This window comes from Talpa occidentalis, unplaced genomic scaffold (genome assembly GCF_014898055.3).
Source record: "Talpa occidentalis isolate TD23 unplaced genomic scaffold, MPIMG_talOcc4v2.1 talOcc4.9, whole genome shotgun sequence".
In the NCBI taxonomy this organism is placed as follows: domain Eukaryota; kingdom Metazoa; phylum Chordata; class Mammalia; order Eulipotyphla; family Talpidae; genus Talpa; species Talpa occidentalis.
The window spans coordinates 82,569,138-82,576,370 of NW_023605305.1; the positions used below are offsets into that span (position 1 = coordinate 82,569,138).

Genomic DNA, 7,233 nt, shown 5'->3' on the forward strand with positions numbered 1-7,233 from the left:
ATGTGCTGTCTTTATGTGTTAGTGTGTCTGTATATGTCTCTGTTGTGTGTATGTGTATGTGTGTGTGTGTGCATATAAAATTTGTCCTCACTAATCTTTAGTTACCAAGAGAATTCAATGTGCCATGTGAGGAAGCTGGAGCAGAGGCAGGGTCAGATCACTCAGGGCCTGATAAGCCACAGAAAGGAGGAGAGACAGTGTCCTGAGGCAATGAGGAGCCCACCTTTATGATGATTACTGAGTGTGAGAGTAAAACCTGTAAAAGAAAGAATTCCACAATAGGAAGCATTTTCATTAAAAAGTTGGCCAGAACGGGGCCTCCCCTGTTGGTGCAGCAGTTGAGCACTGGGCTGTGAAGCTGCCCACAGCCTCTGCAGCAAAGGTTCGATTCCCAGCTGCCGGCGAGGGTCCCACATGGCTGTGACAGACCTCTCCTGCCGCCCGCTGCTCCCCTTAGCAGTGTATTTCTTCATCACTCTGCCTGTTCTGTTCCCCTCTCTGGCTCTGGTGAATTCTCTCACCCTCCTGTGCTTAAATATTTTTTAATATTTTAGGATTTAAATAAATTAGGATTTAAATAAATAAATCCTAAAAAAAAAAGTTGGTCAGAACTAACTCATTGTAAGATCTCTAAGTCTCCCCTGTGTATTCTCTTGAGGTCAGGTATAGGAAAGAAAAGCAGGGGAAGGATCACCCACTCACTGTCCACCTCAAGCAGGATGCATGTGGCCAAGCCACCACTTGCCGGCTTTCTTCCAAGCAGTTCATGTGACCTCCACCCTACCCGGTTGTTAGAGAAATGGAAAAGAATTCATATTCACAAACCTATACAGAGGTACTTCTTTTTGAACTAGGTATTCAAGGAAAGAGAAATTGGAAGATGTTAAAAACTCAACTCCAAATATAGCTTTATTTTACTTTACTGTCTAGCATATGAGCTAGAGGTTATCTGAGGACAGGACAGACATTCATTTCGATGGCCCCAGGGGACAGACAAGGGCCCTAGTGGTCAGGAACCCTCAAGGCATTACCTGCTCTGCTCTGCTCTGTTCTCGGGCAACTCTATCTGCCTCTCTTTCTGAGCCTTTCCCCTGACCAGCCCCCTCACAATTGCAGCTCATGGATATGACACACCCACCCCCAGATCTGATCTGGGCTGTCAACTCACCTCTGTGAGCTCACTGACTTATTCTCTCCATTTTAAATCCCAGATTCCTGAAACCAAACTTCAGTCCTTCCAGCTCAAATTTCCCAGCTGGACCTCAGTGTAGTTCACTGCAGATCTGTGGTTGACTATCCCAAGATCAACCATCCCCTGGGGAGAAGACCCCACTAGGAAGAAACCAACTGTTCCATTTCCTATTTGCCTGCAGTTGCTGTGGAGGAGGTAGAGTCCCTCAGAAGTGCCTGGAGCAGGCAGGCAATGACTAAAAACTCTAATAAAATAAGAATGTGTTTAGGAGTCTGTGGCCAGAACAGTCCGTGGATCACTTAGGAATCTATTCAACTGTAAGTAACCCAAATTCCATTCATAGAAACTAAACATTTAAAAAGTTTGTTTTTCCTCTCTTAATAATAAATCTGAACATAGTTAACCCAGTAACTCAAAAATATCATCAAAGCCTGAGTCTTCTCTTTCTGCTACGCCATGTTTCTCATCACAGCTTGGTGACTGGGCAGCTGGTGTATGACGAGCCATCAAGTTCATCTTTGGAAAGGAGAAAGGCGCATTACAAGGGCTTTGATATTATCCCTTGACCTTTACTTGAAAAAGAAAGCCTGGCTCAGCACATTTCCCCTTAAAACTTTTCCAGGGTCTCCCTGGTGGTGCAAGTGGTTAAGCATAGCACTATGAAGCTATCCCCAGCCTCTGCAGCATGAGTTCGATGCCCAGCCAGCCAGGGAGTATCCACATGGTGCAGCAGACCTCTCCTGTCTTGCTCGCTGCTCCCCTCAGCAGTGTATTTCAGTTCTGCCTGTTCTGTTCCCCACTCTGTCTCTGGTGAATCCTCTCACCCCCCACACCTCTGGCCTGTACCCCAGTTCTCGTATGCAAAAATAAATAAATCTTTAAAAAAAAATAAACCAGGACTGGTTTAGACCATCCTGTGAACACAGAGAACTGAGAAATCTAGCTGTCGTGAGATCAAGGACAATGTTCTTGTTTCCTGAACAAACTCCGTTTTACAAGGAGAAAGAAAGTCTGTTGGTGAGCCACAAACCACATCTTTTTTTAAGAAGTCATCCTCCAAAATGAGGGACCTTGTAGATAGAGTCCCCTGATGCTGGTCCAATGTCAGGTTTTTTAAAAGTTCTAGTTGAGTGAGTAAATGAAAGAATATTTTGGCTCCTTAAAAGAAGAAAATTATACAAAGTAGAAGACAGTGGTAGCTGTCAGGAGTTGCAAATATTTGAGAAATATTTTGAGCCCTTGTCTCATGTCTCTGAACCTCAGTTTCTTAATCCATAATATAGGATTGAACCAAAATGTTGATTTGGGGATTACGAGAGACTCCTCAAGGGTAAGTTCTTTGAAATCCTATAGAATTAGGAAAACAATGTTGTGATTTATAAACATGAGAAACAAAGATAAGAGGAAGCTGGAGGGTGTCAACGCCTTGGAATCATCCCCTCAATGGACTTCCACAAACAGAAAAGGAGAAATGGAGCTAGGGTGGGGACATGTTCTGATTGGTTCAATAAATCATCTTTATATACATTTACCCTCTGAAGATGAAAGAGAGCTTCTATTTGAGTAAAATGGAAAGTGCTGAAATCTTGGAAATCCAACTTTTATTCTTCCTGCAAGGCCAGAACTTGGGTTAGGAAATTGAAAGTAGAAGAATTAGATGTAAGAACAAAAAAAGTACAACATGTGAGTTCCGCAAGAGAGCACTGGACCCACAAACAATAACATCACTACACTCAAGTCACATTTCATTGTGGAAACTCAGACGGACATATCCAGCTGCCTTTGGCCCTTGAGTTCACTTTGCTTTCTGATTGTTCTTGTTACAAGTATTCCAGTGACAAGGAAACTGGCCCCAAACAGTGAATGCCTCACAAACCTGGGTTCCTCAGTGAGAAGGCCACCCATGAGGAACACAATAATCCTCAATGGAAGCAAGCAAAACCCAAACCAAAAATAACATACCCTAATACCATCTCAGTCATGTGGAAACTGACATGAGGAGTGGATGAGAATGTTCTTTGGAGTGTGACAGTCCAGGATGGAAGGCACATACCAGCGATGTGGCCTACACCATTCCACACCCCGAATTCTTGCTCTAGCACCTCTGCAGGTTTGGGAGTGTGGTTCTCAGATTGGGATGCACTTAACTTCACAGAGGAACTTCTGAAAAACATGTCTACTTCTACCCCCAGGCAATATGATTTCATTGGTCTGGGTTGGGGCTACAGCACTAATGTTTTAGTAAACTCAATTGTGCAACTAGGCTTGACAGTCCATTGTCTACTTTTCCTTATTCTTATTTGACTTGTTCATCGTTTAATACTCAGACTGAATATGCTCTAAAAACTGTCTCTCAATCCAAAGTTCATTGTTGAGCTCCAGGAGAAACTTGGGCATGCCTTACCTCTGGAATTACAACATCATATTAAGATTGTCCATGTTCCCCTTGCCTTTCTAACCAAAGTATGACTCCTGGAACATGCAGGGACTGTGCTAACATCTTCTCATAGCCCCAGCACCTAGCTTGGGTCCTGACATCACTCCTATATAGCAAGATAATAAAAGCAACCTAATAAATGCTTCTTTATCCAAACAGAGAAAAGACTGGTTGATATTGTGCAAGAAATGAATAATGATGTAAAAAATATGTAAAATTAAAAAATAAAATAAAATAAAATAAAATAAAATGGAAAATAGTTGGATGACCTTTGAGAAAATGGGTTTTAAAAGAAAGGTAGAAGAAAGGATAATCATTCTAGATGGAGAATTGAACATATGTAAGTCAGGTTGGTTATGTTTGAAGACATTTTCTTAACACAAGAAACTGAAAGTCAGAGGATGATAGTTAAGAGAATGTTTGGGTTATTTTTTTTTAAGGATAGGAAGAAAGCAAGTTTGGTAGCACAGGTTTGACAGCATTCCAAAGGGAAAGTGTGTTGCAGCAGACAAGAATAATCTTTGTTACTCAACAATTCAGTAGGAGGAGGAGGCAGAGAGAAGAGCACAGGTGTATCAAATATCCAAAGTGGGATTCTAAGAGCTGGGCTTTGGGTGATGTGGGGTTACTCTCCCCCAACTTCCAGCTATGGCTCTGTGACTGTTGAATGACTAAATGTTCTTAGTGTGAGTGAACGCATTTTTTCACAGATGCAGAGTTGCTCTCATCACACAGTTAAAGCACAACATCACCACAGGTCTATTGAGTCCCCTCATATTTCTCAATATAGCTCCATACCTACCTCCATTTTTCCCAAAAATATTGAGTAGAGGTCACTGAGTATAAGGACTGTCGTTGAAAGACACGTAGGACTGCTTTGTATATTATGTTTTACATACATGTGTAAAACATAATACATATACAAAGTACATACTTTACATAGCATGTTCACAAAACATTTTGTGAAATGTTTTGCTACAATTTCATTCTGCTTCCTTTTTGACCCAAGCCCATGAGGATCTGTGTCACCTTGTGTACCTCATGGGTCTTATAATTTCCAGTCACTGCATAATATGTCAATGTAAACAAATCCCCTTTTATTTTTTTTTAAAGATTTATTTATTTATAGAAGAACCAGGGTACAGGCCAGAGGTGCGGGAGGGTGAGAGGATTCACCAGAGACAGAGCAGGTAACAACAGGAAGACTGACGAAATACACTGCTGACAGGAGCAGCAGGCAAGACAGGAGAGGTCTGCTGAGCCAGGTGGGTAGTTCCCCAGCCGGCCGGGCTCAAACCAGCACTGCAGAGGCTGCAGACAGCTTCACAGTGTGGCACTCAACTGCCTGTGCCACCAGGGAGGCCCAACAAATCTCCTTTTATACCCATCATTTTCTTTTGTTGCTGAACTTTTTAAAATTAACCTATAAACTACTGACAGGTATTAATATTTCCTCTCCCTGTCACCATCGCTTGTGTGCCCTGTCCATTTCCATGCCCCCCCACCTCAGTCTTAGAGTCCTCAGAATGTTTGTTATGTCCAGTAGCTTTTGAAAGTGTTTTATGTTGTTGATTTGTCCATTATATGAATATCCAATATTTGTTTTTGGTTTATATCATTCTGACTTGTTTTGTTGCATATCATTTTTACAAATTGTCTCTATTTTGTTGTTGAAAATGGCCACATATCATCTTTTCTGGTGACTGCGTAATATTCCATGGAATGTATGAACCCCATCTTTTAGATCCATTCAGCCATTGAAGAAGATTTAGGCTGATTCCATGTCCTCGCTATTGTAAATGATGCTGCTATAAATATTGTAGAACAGATGGGGTTTTTGGTTGTTGTTGAACTCATATTCTCTTAAAGATGAACACCTAATTTGCTTCCAAATCACACTAAAAAATATTTCAATGGGGACCTCCCAGGTGGTGCAAGGGGTTAAGATGCAACCTATGAAGCTGTCCGCAACCTCTGCAGCACGAGTTCGATCCCCAGCCAGGGAGCAACCCAAATGGTGCAGCAGACCTCTCCTGTCTTGCCCGCTGGTCCCCTCAGCAGTGTGTTTCAGTCAATCTGCCTGTCCTGTTCCTCACTCTGTCTCTGGTGAATCTTCTTACCGCCCCCCCCCGCCCCGCCCCCCACACACACACCTCTGGCCTCTACCCCAGTTCTTGTGTGCATGAATAAATAAATCTTTAAAAAAAAATATTTCAATGAACAGCCTCATACATGACCCTCTACTTGGAGCTGAGAAGGAATTTCTTGGGGTTAACAAAAGGGAGTGTGTCCCAGACAAGTCACACACTAGATTTCAACAAGCACTACTGAAACTCTCCTCAGAACAATGGACCTTATGTATTAGGTAAGGAAGTCCTGGGGATGCCATGTCCAGCACAGTGACTATATTTAACAATGGTGCATTGTATACTTGAAAGTTGCTAAGAGAATAGATCTTTGGAAAAGAGTTATATACCTATCAACTGAGCATAAGAGATGTTTCCTTATACCTTTGCTAACAATATTGTCCCTCTTAAAACTTTTTGCCAAGTTATGTTATTTTGTTCTCCTTTAATTTCTTTGATTACTGATGAGTTTGATCATCTCTTCACATACCTGTTAGCTGTTTATTTTTCCCCTTCAGGGAACTGACTTTGCTCAATCTTTGCCCATTTTTCTGTTGGTGCTCTCTCTCTTCAACATTAAAAGTAATTTCTTCTACTCCATCATCTCTCTGCAAACTTTGTCCATGAAATGAAAATTTCACTGAACTTAAATCCTTGATAGTGATATATCAAAGTCCATCAAGCTTATTCTTTTGGTTTCTACTTTGGGATCTAGTTCAAGAGTTCATTTCATATCCCACAATCACTATAATATTTGCCTATTTTTTTTCTTGTTTTGTTATTTGTTTTTGTTGTTCAGCTATAACTTCAGATAGGCCCCAAAGAGGAGTTTTATAATTTCTTTTCTGGGTTTTATGGAGACTTAACTTTACCCTTCTGTGTTAGCCTCTTAAAGCACTGAATCAACCTTGAAAGGGCACAGAAAAGGGCATTGTCTATGCTTTTTCTATAACTCTATGGTTTTATTGTTGCAGTTAGTCTTAACCCCTGTGCAGCTCACTATTATATATGGTATGAGGTAGGTATCCAACTTTATTCTTTTCTATTTAATAAGCTAGTTTTCTCACTAGTTCCCACAAAATTCTATGCTTTCTTCATCATTTGCGATGCATATCTCTATTATATGTTATGTGCATTATCAGATAGGATACACAAATATATGTGAATGTGTGTGTCCTATGCTGTTTGTTCTACTGCATTGGCGGTGTGGGGGGGGGGGTGGTTCTTCTCTTTCTCATTCTCTCGCCAATGTTTTAATATTAAGAATGGTGAGTCTAAACGTTCCCCCTGCCTGTGGTTTTTTCAACAATAACAAAAATGTTTTAACTATTATATACTTTATATTTCTATGAGTCAGTTGTTGAGTACTAAAAGGTCCTGTTAGGAGGATAGGGGTGGTGGGAAAAATAGGTAAAGTGAATCAAAAGATATAAACCCCCAGCTACAATATATATAATATCCAGGGATGTCATGTCCAG

At 41.1% G+C, this 7,233-nt stretch overlaps 1 non-coding gene across 1 annotated transcript; it reads right to left on the reverse strand.

The window, feature by feature from the left end:
* Positions 1–6,552: 6,552 nt before the first annotated feature.
* Positions 6,553–6,675, reverse strand: LOC119237366 (small nucleolar RNA SNORA26). Its single transcript, XR_005123302.1, has one exon. It is a non-coding gene; the product is annotated as a small nucleolar RNA SNORA26 (small nucleolar RNA).
* Between the last annotated feature and the right edge of the window lie 558 nt (positions 6,676–7,233).